Raw genomic sequence first — 10786 nt, 5'->3', positions numbered from 1 at the left:
AAAAGAATGCCTAGGCACTGGTAATATTGAGTAGTGCTATGAAGCGATGGGTATTACTGAAGAAGAAATTTCTGAGTGCTTACTGTGCCTCAGGTTCCATGGTAAGAATGTAAGGGAGAATTCAGTTTCATTTTCACAAATCCTAACAGACAGATATTGTATATGTGTGTGTGTGTGTGTGTGTGTGTGTGTGTATTTTGTATTTTTTTTTTGTTACCGGGGATCAAACTCGAGCCCTTGCACTTATGAGGCAGGTAGTGGAACCACTGAAACAAATCCCTGGCCTAATATTGTATATTGTAACGAGGCTACTGGGTTTAAGAAGTACTATTTGGCTGTGAAAAATCAGGGAAGTGAGAATTAGGTGGTGATATTTTCATTTTTCTGTGGTACTGGGGACTGAACCCAGGGCCTTGGCACTAAGGTACATCTCCAGCCTTCTTATTATGTCTTTTTAAGTTTTGAGACAGGGCCTTGCTGGGTCACGAAGTTGCCCAGGCTGGCTTGAACTTGCAATCCTACTTCATCCTCCCAGAGTGCTGGGATGATAGGCATGCGTCCCCATATCTGGCCGGTCTCAAAACTGTAAATTCCAGGTTGCTGTCTTTACACCTTCATTGTAAAGACGGTTCACAAATGGACTTTTTTTTTCTATTGTGAAAAAAGTGGATAAGTATGTTATGGCTTCAAATCCTGATAGTAGTGTAGAATTTTATTCTCCCTTTCTTTCTTTATTCTTCCTTCTCCTTTGGCTTGTCTCTTCCTCTGCCTTTTTCTTCATCACCATCTTAATTGGTGTGTATGAATGATGAAATATGTTTATTTTCTACAAAGTGAGATTTGCCTACATCATCATTTTCAAATGGCAGTAGTTTAAAAATGGAAATAAAACTGTGTACTCTGGTGTTATGGCGGCTATAGCATGATTCTCTCTCAGTACATTGTGATGAGAATCAAACTGGCTGAGAGAGATTAAAACCTAAAATCAATATAGAAGTCTATTTGAAAAAAGAAGACTTCTCTATAGATTAGAAGAAAAGAAATTATGAGAACTAATATGAACAGAGGTTTCCCTTTAAACTTTTATTTTTAATGCAAAGGTATTAAAGTTTGAGGTGAATTAAAAATTTAGGTGTATATTATAAATTATACATTATTAAAATACTGTATATTAAATTATGTAGCTTACATATAATGGTATATATTGTGGCTGTGTACACGTGTGTTGCTCCATAGTAGTAATTTTGCAAATAAATAAGAAAAGTGATAATGAGAAGAAATGCCCCAAAGGGCTATCTGGAAATAGCTTTTGTGTGTGTGTGTGTGTGTGTGTGTGTGTATGATAGAAATATTGCCATTGCAAACATTAACTAAATGATATTTTTGCAGATAAAACTTTTACGTCGGGCAAAATATGCAATTTCTATGCCATAGAGTCGATGGCTTCTCTCTAGCTGTCACATGCAGGCTGTTACTTTCTGTGGGAAGAAGGCCCCTCCTTCAGGAGAGCCTGCATAGCATTTTCCGGGAAGTTGTCAGGGAGAGAGTATCACTCCTCAGGCTCAACAGGATACAACTGTGCTTCAAAACCAAGGTTTGTGGCCCAGGGTGGTGCCTGGGTTCCTGCTCTGTTGAGTGGAGGACTTGGTCTTAGAGCCAATTATCTCTGGTTCTCCTACCACATGTCCACTACTCTACCACCATGCTGCCCACTTTGCGCTCAAAAGCAACTGTGGAATGTGGCCTAGCACCCTAGGCGGACACCTCCTGGGAAATACTTGTTACAGAGAAAGAGCTGCTTAAGGGAGTGTGTGTGTGTAGGGGGTGCTAGAGCTGGAACACAGAGGCATTGGTGCCGTGAAGACACCAGGCTGGGTTTGCTAGGATTGGTGCTGTCTCCTACCAGAGTTGAGTGTAGGAAGTCTCCCGCCAGTGTTGGAGGTTTTGGACAGAGGTCATGCCAGGTGACCCATTGCTCTTGGCCAAGAAAGCCTCTGTCCTGCTCTGCCGGGGGTTCGGATTTTTCAGCACGACTTATCCCATTCCTTGCTCCTTCTTTATTTGGGGTCTTGAATTTTGACATGGCCTGTTAGGTGTGGAGGGGGCAAGGTTTATCTTTTGCTGGGAAACAGGCATGGGGTTGGCAGTCCACCACATTGTGGGTGGTTTGCCAGTGACTTGGGCCCTGGGCATCCTGCTGTTTGTTCCCAGGGAGGAAATCCACTGCAAGTGATCCTGTTCCCAAATTGCAGTTGATTTCTGGTTTGGAAAGCATGGGTATCCTTGGGTTCAGTAGGCTTCCCTTGTTTTGGAATTGTTACTTGACCTTGAATTGATGCAGGCGCGTGGATTGATAATTCTCCCCACATTGGGGGAGCCAGGCTTTCAATGTGCTGGTCTTTTGTTGACCCAGAGTGGGAGTGCTGGGCCTGGAACCCTAATTGCATTCCCATACTCTGAGTGGGGGTTTGCCTGCCAAGTTCTCACTTGGCTTTGGTCACAGCCCTCCCTGCTGTGAACACACGAGTCTCTCAAAGTTGTAGCCAATATGAGGAAAGGCCTGGGGACATTGTGTAAAGGCAGGATGGTGCCACCATCGACACACTCATCCACATTGGATACCTATGGTGTGTGCTGTGCCCGTCCCTATTTGGGACCCATCTTCTCTTTTGCCGTTCAGTCATGGTCTTGCTGGCTGTTTCATTTGTGTTCTCGATGCCAGTAGAGGCCCTTAAACCACATGCTGGCCCACAGCCCACTGGCTCCCACGTCACTGCCTGACTCCGAGTGGTGGTTCTCTACCTATAAGCAGGAGTTCTGTCCCACACCATCCCAGGGAGATCCTGCTGTCAGAAACTGACAGGATCCGCTCTGGGAAGACAGGACGGTGATTTCCAAACACAGCCCTCTGAATACCTCTTTGTCTGCTGAGTATGACCGTCTGTGGAGGGCCTTCCCTTCCTTTGCATTCCCCATTGACATATTTGCCTGACTCCCTGGCAGCAGAGTGGACCTGGTAGCTACCTTGCATGCAGGGTTGGGGACTAAGAAGAAAACCACCCTGGGGAAGAAGAGACTCAGAAGAAAGATAGGCCAGTCTCTAATGGCTGGCTATTGTGTCTCAGTAGCTGGTCTTGTCCTGGGACCATCAGAAGTATAGGTAGTCAGAATCCCCTGCCATGTGCTCAGCCTGTAGCATAGGTGCTGAATCCTGGTAGGCACAGTTTGCAGAATAGAAAGCCTGTTGGCTCTTGGTTTCTGCTGAAGGGTACATCACGCATCGCCTTCTTGGCGCTTTTGTTACCATGAAATACCTTCTGTTTGAGTTTGTGTACTTTGCATTGAGGTGAGCTCTGAGTGCCTAAGGATTCTTCTCCTCAGATTTGGGGACCATATCTGGGGGTGCAGGATGAATATTCCAAAGGGATATTTAAATGGTTGCTACTTTCAGTGACGTGAGTAGAGGGCACATTATCTCTCTCCTTGCTTCTAATGAGCTGCTATATGTGTGGCCCCAGTCAGCTGTGAGCACATGGTTTCTCTGTGGGGCCCCCTGGTTGTAAGGATACATAGACCCACTGGGCCTCTGCTGACTCTCAATGGCAAGCAAGGCTCTGTTTGGCCTGAGCCAGAGTAAGAGACTATGCCATAATGCACTCTTGTTATTTTGCTAGAGCTGCTTGCTTCTCTCTAGCTGTCACATGCAGGCTGTTACTTTGTGTGGGAAGAAGGCCCCTCCTTCAGGAGAGCCTGCATAGCATTTTCCGGGAAGTTGTCAGGGAGTGTCACTCTTCAGGCTCAACAGGATTCAGTTGTGCTGAAGACCAAGGCTTGCGGCCCAGGGTGGTGCCCGGATTCCTGCTCTGTTGGGTGGAGGACTTGGTCTTAGAGCCAATTACCTCTGGTTTTCCTCCCACACATCCACTGCTCTACCACCATGCTGCCCACTTTGCACTCAAAAGCAACCATGGAAGGGGGACAAGCGCCCTAGGTGGACACCTCCTGGAAAATACTGTGTCTGGCTATGCCACCTGAGTGCTTTTGTGGCCACAGTCCATCAGGGATGTTATAGAGAAAAAGCTGCTTAAGGGAGTGTGTGTGTGTGTGTGTGTGTGTGTGTTGGGGGCTAGAGCTGGAACACAGAGGCATTGGTGCCGTGAAGACACCAGGCTGGGTTTGCTAGGACTGTTACTGCCTCCTCCCAGACTTGAGTGTGCCAACTGTTCTACAGATGTTGGAGCTCCTGAGCAGAGCTCACACCAGATAACCCATTGCTCTTGTTGAAGGAGTAGTGTGTCTTGGCGTGTAAAGAGTTTCATTCACTCACATGATTTCACTCATTACTTCCCCATTCAGTAGTTTGTGTTTGTGAGTACATTCCAGACATTGTCTATATGCTATGAAGAAATTATGGCTTATTCTTTCCTGCAGCAGCCCTAGAGTTGGAACTCCAGGATACTGTGAGTTGATTTTCTACTTCTTCTCTCACTTCATTTTCTGACCTTCCATTTCTAAGGAGGAAACCCACTGCAAGTGACCCTGTTCCTAATTGCAGTTAGTGTCATAGATTTTCTTATTTAAGAAATAAAAAAATGTTTTTATCAGGTAAAGCCAGTTGTACTAAATACATGTACATTGTGGAATGGCTAAGCCGAGGTAGTTACGTCCATTACTGCATATTCTTAGCATATTTTTAGAACAATTAAAATCCATTCTGGTAGCTATTTTCAGGAATACTTCCTATCACTGTAGTCACATGTGTGCAATGGTTCTCTGCAGCTATTTCTTCTAAGGAAAATTTTGTGGCTTTCAGTCAATGTCTCCCTTATCCAATAACCACGGTAACCACAGTTTCCCTCTCTACTTCTATGAGTTCCACATATTTAGATTCCACTGTACATGAGATTGTGTGGTATTCATCTTTCTGTATTTGGCTGATGTCCCCCAGTAGCATAAAGTCCTGTTGGAAGGTCCAGGTTACAGCAAATGGCAGAATTTCAAACAGTTGGAATGTCTTGTTCGTGAGTGCATGTGAGTTATACAGAATAGTGGGTTGTGTCCGGGCATATTCCCACACACGTCACAGTTTTTACATTATTTTCACTCTCATTACTCTCCTTACCATTTCTTCCCTCTTTTATCGCATTGCTCTCCTCTCTAACATCTAAGTTTATGCTCCCCCTCTTTTCCCCTCTCTCTGCCTCTCTCCCTCCCTCTTTCCAATAAGCTATGCATAGGACCTTGTGTGTTGCCAACTCCTCATGTTGTTCACAGAAAAAAAGTAGCTACTGAACCCTGCTCCAGTCCCAGGGGGAAGGTGGAATTTTGCATAGTTGTTCCGCCTTCCTTAGTTTAATGTTATGGAAAGCATAACAATTAGGATGAAATGACTAATGAAAAAACTGAGTAAATCCTGCATTCATTAAGAGTGGTGCATTTCATGTATGATGTGGTGGTCTAGGCCTGTAATCCCAGTGCTCTGAGAGGCCGAGGCAGGAGGATCACAAGATGGAGCCTAGATTGGGCAATTTAGTGAGACCCTGTCTCAAAATAAAAACTATAAATAAAACATACTGGGGATATGGCTCATTGGTCAAACCCCATGAGTTCAATTTCCTTTTCTATACATACACAATGGCACAAAATGGCTCACATGGTGCATTTCACTGTGTAAAGTTCACATCCAAAAGAAAACCACTAAAACACATTTTATTCCCTAATTAATGTTGTGCTTTTTGAAATAATTACTGTCACATGTACTGTTGTGTGCAATTTATATGTCAAGAACTAAGATGGATTTATTGAGGGGTAGGGATATAGACAAGTGAACAGATGAATGAAAAAATGCATCATCACATCCCTTCTATCTAATGACATAGTATTTGCTTATAACCTGTACAAGTTCTCTGCTCCTTGTGGCTTAGAGTAACTGATAGAATGGAAATGCAATTAAACAGTCGTTATACCATACTGATTTAAATAATCCCAGAAGAAAAGGAAGATGGGTTTTGTACACTTTCCACAGAGACTTTCAATCTGTAGTTGTTTGGATCTCTGGATGCACAAGCCTGACTGCAGAGCAAAATGTGACAAAGATGCAGGTGGTAATGGGTGTTCACCAGAAATTTTTCAATTTTGTTGACTCTTGGAAAGATTTTATAAAATAATCAGAAAAATGACCAAAGAAGAAGAATAATGTGAACATAAGATCACTTCAGAATCAAAGATGAATAAAGATGAGGAGGAATTGGCATGAAATATTAATTGTGATGAAGTTACACGTGGTTTTATTGACTTTTTGACCTTTGATGCATTAATCAAAGATTTTTTCTTTTGAAAATATCTGTGACCACAGGCTACTTTCTTGCATCTCATCACCCCAACTAGGCTAGCGCGTCTCCCTGCTGTGTCTCCTGGTCATGACTGTGACACGGAGCACCTGCTGGGCCCCGTAGTCTTCTTATCCCAGCTCTGATGTCTACCTGGGCCGGCCTCTCAGAGGAAGACCACACATGCTGCGTACCCACTCACTGTGTTTCTCCTGCCTCATGTTCACATCACTCTCCTCGGTTTCCCTGCTTCCTCCTTTCACACCTTCCCTGGCTACTTTCCTTCCAGTAGCAGGCGTCTAGTTCTCTCTCTTTTGGGAAAACGAGTGACTTTAGTCCTCCAGTGACAAGGAAATGAGAATTGTCCTTAGCCAACTTGGGAATTCTGGTCCTCATTCTGCCCAGGATTTAGAGGTGCTGTGTTCCGTGGCAGGGGAAGACTAGAAAGTGTTGGGTCAGTACATGACGTAGTTGTGGATGAGGTGCATTGTGTTGTGGCAGGCCTCTTTCATGGCCTGTAATTTGTGTTGCGACATGGTCCACATCCCCCCTTAGCTCTCGGAAGGGATGGTTCCTCGAGCAGAGGCTCCTAAAGAGGTCTGTGCTGGCATTTGGGGGCCTCTGTGACATGTCAGGCTAAGGGAGACCCAGCCAGGGCCTTTTTTCTTGTGGGCAGCTCTGTCTGTTCAGAAGGTCTTCCTCCGGGTCCTGCCCCCGAAGGGAGCAAGCCAGTTTCTCCCAGAAGACGGGCCCGCCTCCGGTTGTCCTGTCTTCCTCCTGGGTCTTCTTAGAGTGAAACAGCGAAATGTCTTACTTACAGTGCTGTTGTTCAGGGCACTCTCAGAGGGATGACCCAAGCATTTGGTGTTTCCTCTGCTCCTGCAGCCTTGGAGCCAGGGCCATAGTTTGTGAAGCTTGTGCTGCTGTCTAGATCTCCCACTCAGGGGGCTGGGCCCCAGAATTTTGAGGGCATAAGAATATATGGAGAGGTGTTGGATGAGAGTGAGATGGATTTTGACGGCCTAGATGTGCCGTCAATGATAGGGAGGCTGGCCTAGAGTGAGAGTGCACAGTGAGGGTCAGGGCCCACCAACCCACAGCTCCGCCATTATAATGCTGGTGAGTTGACCACTCTGAGAAGAGTAGTCATTGGGGTGGGGAAATGTGAAGAGTGGGAACCAGGGAGACTGTAGCAGACATGCTTGGTCATGAGTGACATCCCCATCCGTTTGGGCAGCTCTCCTGGCTCCTGCTCAAAGACCCAAGGGAGAAGAGGCCCGGAAGACACCGAGGATTATCATCTCTCGGTCGTGGTGGCCCAGGGTGGTGGGCACAACCATGCTTCAGGACCTGTTCCCGCAAGTCCGCAAGTGGGTGAGTGAACACTCTGTTCTTCCCTTTTATGGATCCTTTTAAGTGAGATAGAGTTTCAGCAGGAGCCAGTAAGCCTTTTTCCCCAGCTTTCAAGTACAGCTCAGTTTTCCCTAGTTAGTTTACAGGACTAGTGCACTCTCATCAGCATCCATGTGGAGAGTTTTCACCGCCCCTTCCAATTGGGAAGCTCTGTGGCCTAAAACAGCTGCCTTAGTCCCCTCCCTAGCCGCTGGCGCTGCCAACACTTTTCTCCTCTCTGTTTCTGGTGTTCAGCCTGTAACGTTGGCAGCGGTGGAACTCTCCAGGACGGCTTCTTGTCTGTGTGTTGTCCTTCATCCGTAGGAAGTGCTCTTCCTCACACCCTCTTGCAGCCCCTGAGCCAGACCTGTGCCTGTGAAGCCCCAACATCTCGGGTAGATTTTTCTCTAGTTTGTGAGACAGAGCTTGCTTTCCTCGCTCCTGCTTCTCAGAGGTGCCCCTTGCTGGTATCCTCTCTTTCCCCTAGCCACCAAGCCGGCCCTGTGGGCTGCCTCCATGGCTTGGTTCCCACTTCCAACTTGCCAGCCCCTTTGCCCCATCAGAGCCTCCCGTTCCCTCCTGCAGGCCCTCTCCAGAGCACAGTGTGCCCAGTCAGCCAGTTTAGTAACAGGTGCCCATGGAACTCTCCTGCTTTTGTCGCCTCCACCAGTCCCTATTGCTCTGGCTACCTCCTATTCAGATCCCCCATCCTCATTTCCCGGCTTCTTCTCTTCATGCCTTTCCTCAGTACTTTCCTTCCCCTCCCATGTCTCCAACATCCTGCCTTTCCCCTCCATAGGGGATTAGAGGCTTCTGATACCGTTGTTCAAAGGAAATTGGGACTTGGCCAGTTTGGGAATCCTGTGCCTCATCATTCTTCCAGTGGTTTTGGAAGTGCTGTGTAAAATGCTATTGTAAGAGAGGAAAGTGTGGGACTCAGTCTAGGCCCTAATTGTGTTTGAGATTCCTGGAGTCCTCTGAGATTCCCCTGTCCTCCTGGACAGGGTAGGGAAACCTCGGTACACATCCACACTCACTTTTTGACCATGAGGCATCCTTGTGGATGGGTTGGAAAATAGCACCGTGCTGCTACTTTGAGACTTGTGTGTCCTGCAGGGGTAAGGGAGAGCCACCAGGGGCCATTGGGCTTTTTGGCAGCTCTGTCTTTCCAGAAGGTCCGCCTCCAGGTCTGGTCCCCAACCGAACAAGACACTGTTTGGCAGGTGAGGGACCAGCCCAACAGGTTGTCTTGTCTTCCTCAGGTGGCACTGCTTCCCCAAAGAGTGGTTTTAGTACCCCACCCCCCGAACGGGCATTTGCCCAGATGTAAGCGGCCACCTGGTGTCACGTGCTGGTGTTCAGGGATCTTTCACAGGGAAAGCCCAGGCACCGTATGGTACTTGTGATTAATCCACCCTTCGAGCCAAGGACATGACATTGTTAAGTGTGTCCTACCATCTAGACTTCCACGTGAGATGGGTAGGCCCTGAATTTTTGAGGGAAGAAATCGATATGGAGAGGAGTTGGGTCTGAGTGAGGGAGGCAAATTTCCGAGGCCCATGTGTAAAAGCAGTGTCCACAGAGGCTGGCAGACAGTCAGAGTGCACACGGAGGGGCAGGGCCATGACCCAGCTTAACTATCATAATGGCAGTGAGCTGCCAGCTCTTATCTGTGGCCATGGTTGTGGGGTAGGGGTCTATGGTGGGAACCGTGTACACTGCAGCAGACAGGCTTTGGCGTCAGTGTCATCTTCATCCATTTGGGCAGATCGCCTGGCTCCCCCCCCACACACACACGCAAAGGAGAAGGGACACTGAGGACACCGTGAAGATATTTGTCTGTCACTGATGTTGTCTGAGTGTGGGGGGCATCAGCATGCTTCGTGCCCAGGTCTTTCTTGTACTTAGGGAGATTTAGTCGCAGCGACATCCAATGTGCCTTTCTCTCCAGTTTTCACCTACAGCTCAGCTTTCCTTTGTTTCTTCACCTGACTTTGGGATTGTCGTCACCATTCACCTACAGGCTTTCCGCCTTCCTTTGCCATGGGAAACTCTGTGGGCTGGAACTGACCCCTGAGAGCTCTTCCTGTCCTCAGGCCCTGGGAACACTTTTCTCCTCTCTGTTTCTGGGCTTCACCCTCTAATGTCCCCAGGAAGGAAAGCATAACAGAAATTTCCTTGCCTGCATGGTGTCCTTCCCCGCTTGGAGAGTTCTCGTCCTTCCTCCCTCTGGCAGCCACTGACCCAGGTTTGTGCTTTCTTAAGTAGAGGCACGTTGACTGAACTATCTCCCGGGTCTGATACTGAACTCCTTTTGTCCCGTCTAGCTCCTGGTGGTTTCCCCTGCCTTGTTTCCTGCTTTTCCCCTAGCCACCTAGCCAAGCGTTTAGCCTACCTCCCTTCCAATGATCCCTCTCCCAGTTTCCCAGCCCCGTGTCCAACTTAGAGCCTCCTGGTCCCTCCTCCATACCCACGGCTGCGACACTGTGCTCATCTGGACACTTCCGGTCCACGTGCGCATCTGACCGTCCTTCTTTTCTCACAATCCCAAAGGCCCTGTTGTGCTGGCTGCCTCATGTTCACATCACTCTCCTCGGTTTCCCTGCTTCCTCCTTTCACGCCTTCCCTGGCTACTTTCCCTCCAACTCCCAGTTCTCCAGTTCCCTCTCTCTTTTGGGAAAACGAGTGATTTCAGCCCTTCAGTGACAAGAAAAGGAGAATTGTCCTGAACCGCCTTGGGCATTCTGATTCTCCTCATTCTGCCGCAGGATTTAGAGGTGCTGTGTTCCATGGCATTGCAAGACTAGAAAGTGTTGGCTCAGTACGTGATGTAATTGTGGATGAGATGCATTCTGTTATCGGCAGGCCTGTTTCCTGGCCTTTAGTTTGTGCTAGGAACTTGGTACACATCTCCCCTGACTTCTTGGAAGGGATGGGTCCTTGTGCAGAGGCTCCTAAAGAGGCCTGTGCTTGTATATGGGGGCCTGCGTGACATGTCAGGCTAAGGGAGACCCAGCCAGGGCCTTTTTGTCTTTTGGGCAGCTCTGTCTGTTCAGAGGCTCCTC

The 10786-nt window shown here is 47.7% G+C and overlaps 1 pseudogene; it reads right to left on the bottom strand.

Annotated features, from left to right (window-relative positions):
* Positions 1–6865, bottom strand: part of LOC104867918 — a 13416-nt pseudogene extending 6551 nt beyond the window's left edge.
* Positions 6866–10786: the final 3921 nt, after the last annotated feature.

Source organism: Fukomys damarensis, unplaced genomic scaffold (genome assembly GCF_012274545.1).
Source record: "Fukomys damarensis isolate Sample0158 unplaced genomic scaffold, DMR_v1.0_HiC HiC_scaffold_39, whole genome shotgun sequence".
NCBI classification, from domain to species: Eukaryota; Metazoa; Chordata; class Mammalia; order Rodentia; family Bathyergidae; genus Fukomys; species Fukomys damarensis.
This window is presented reverse-complemented; position numbering and strand designations above follow the sequence as displayed.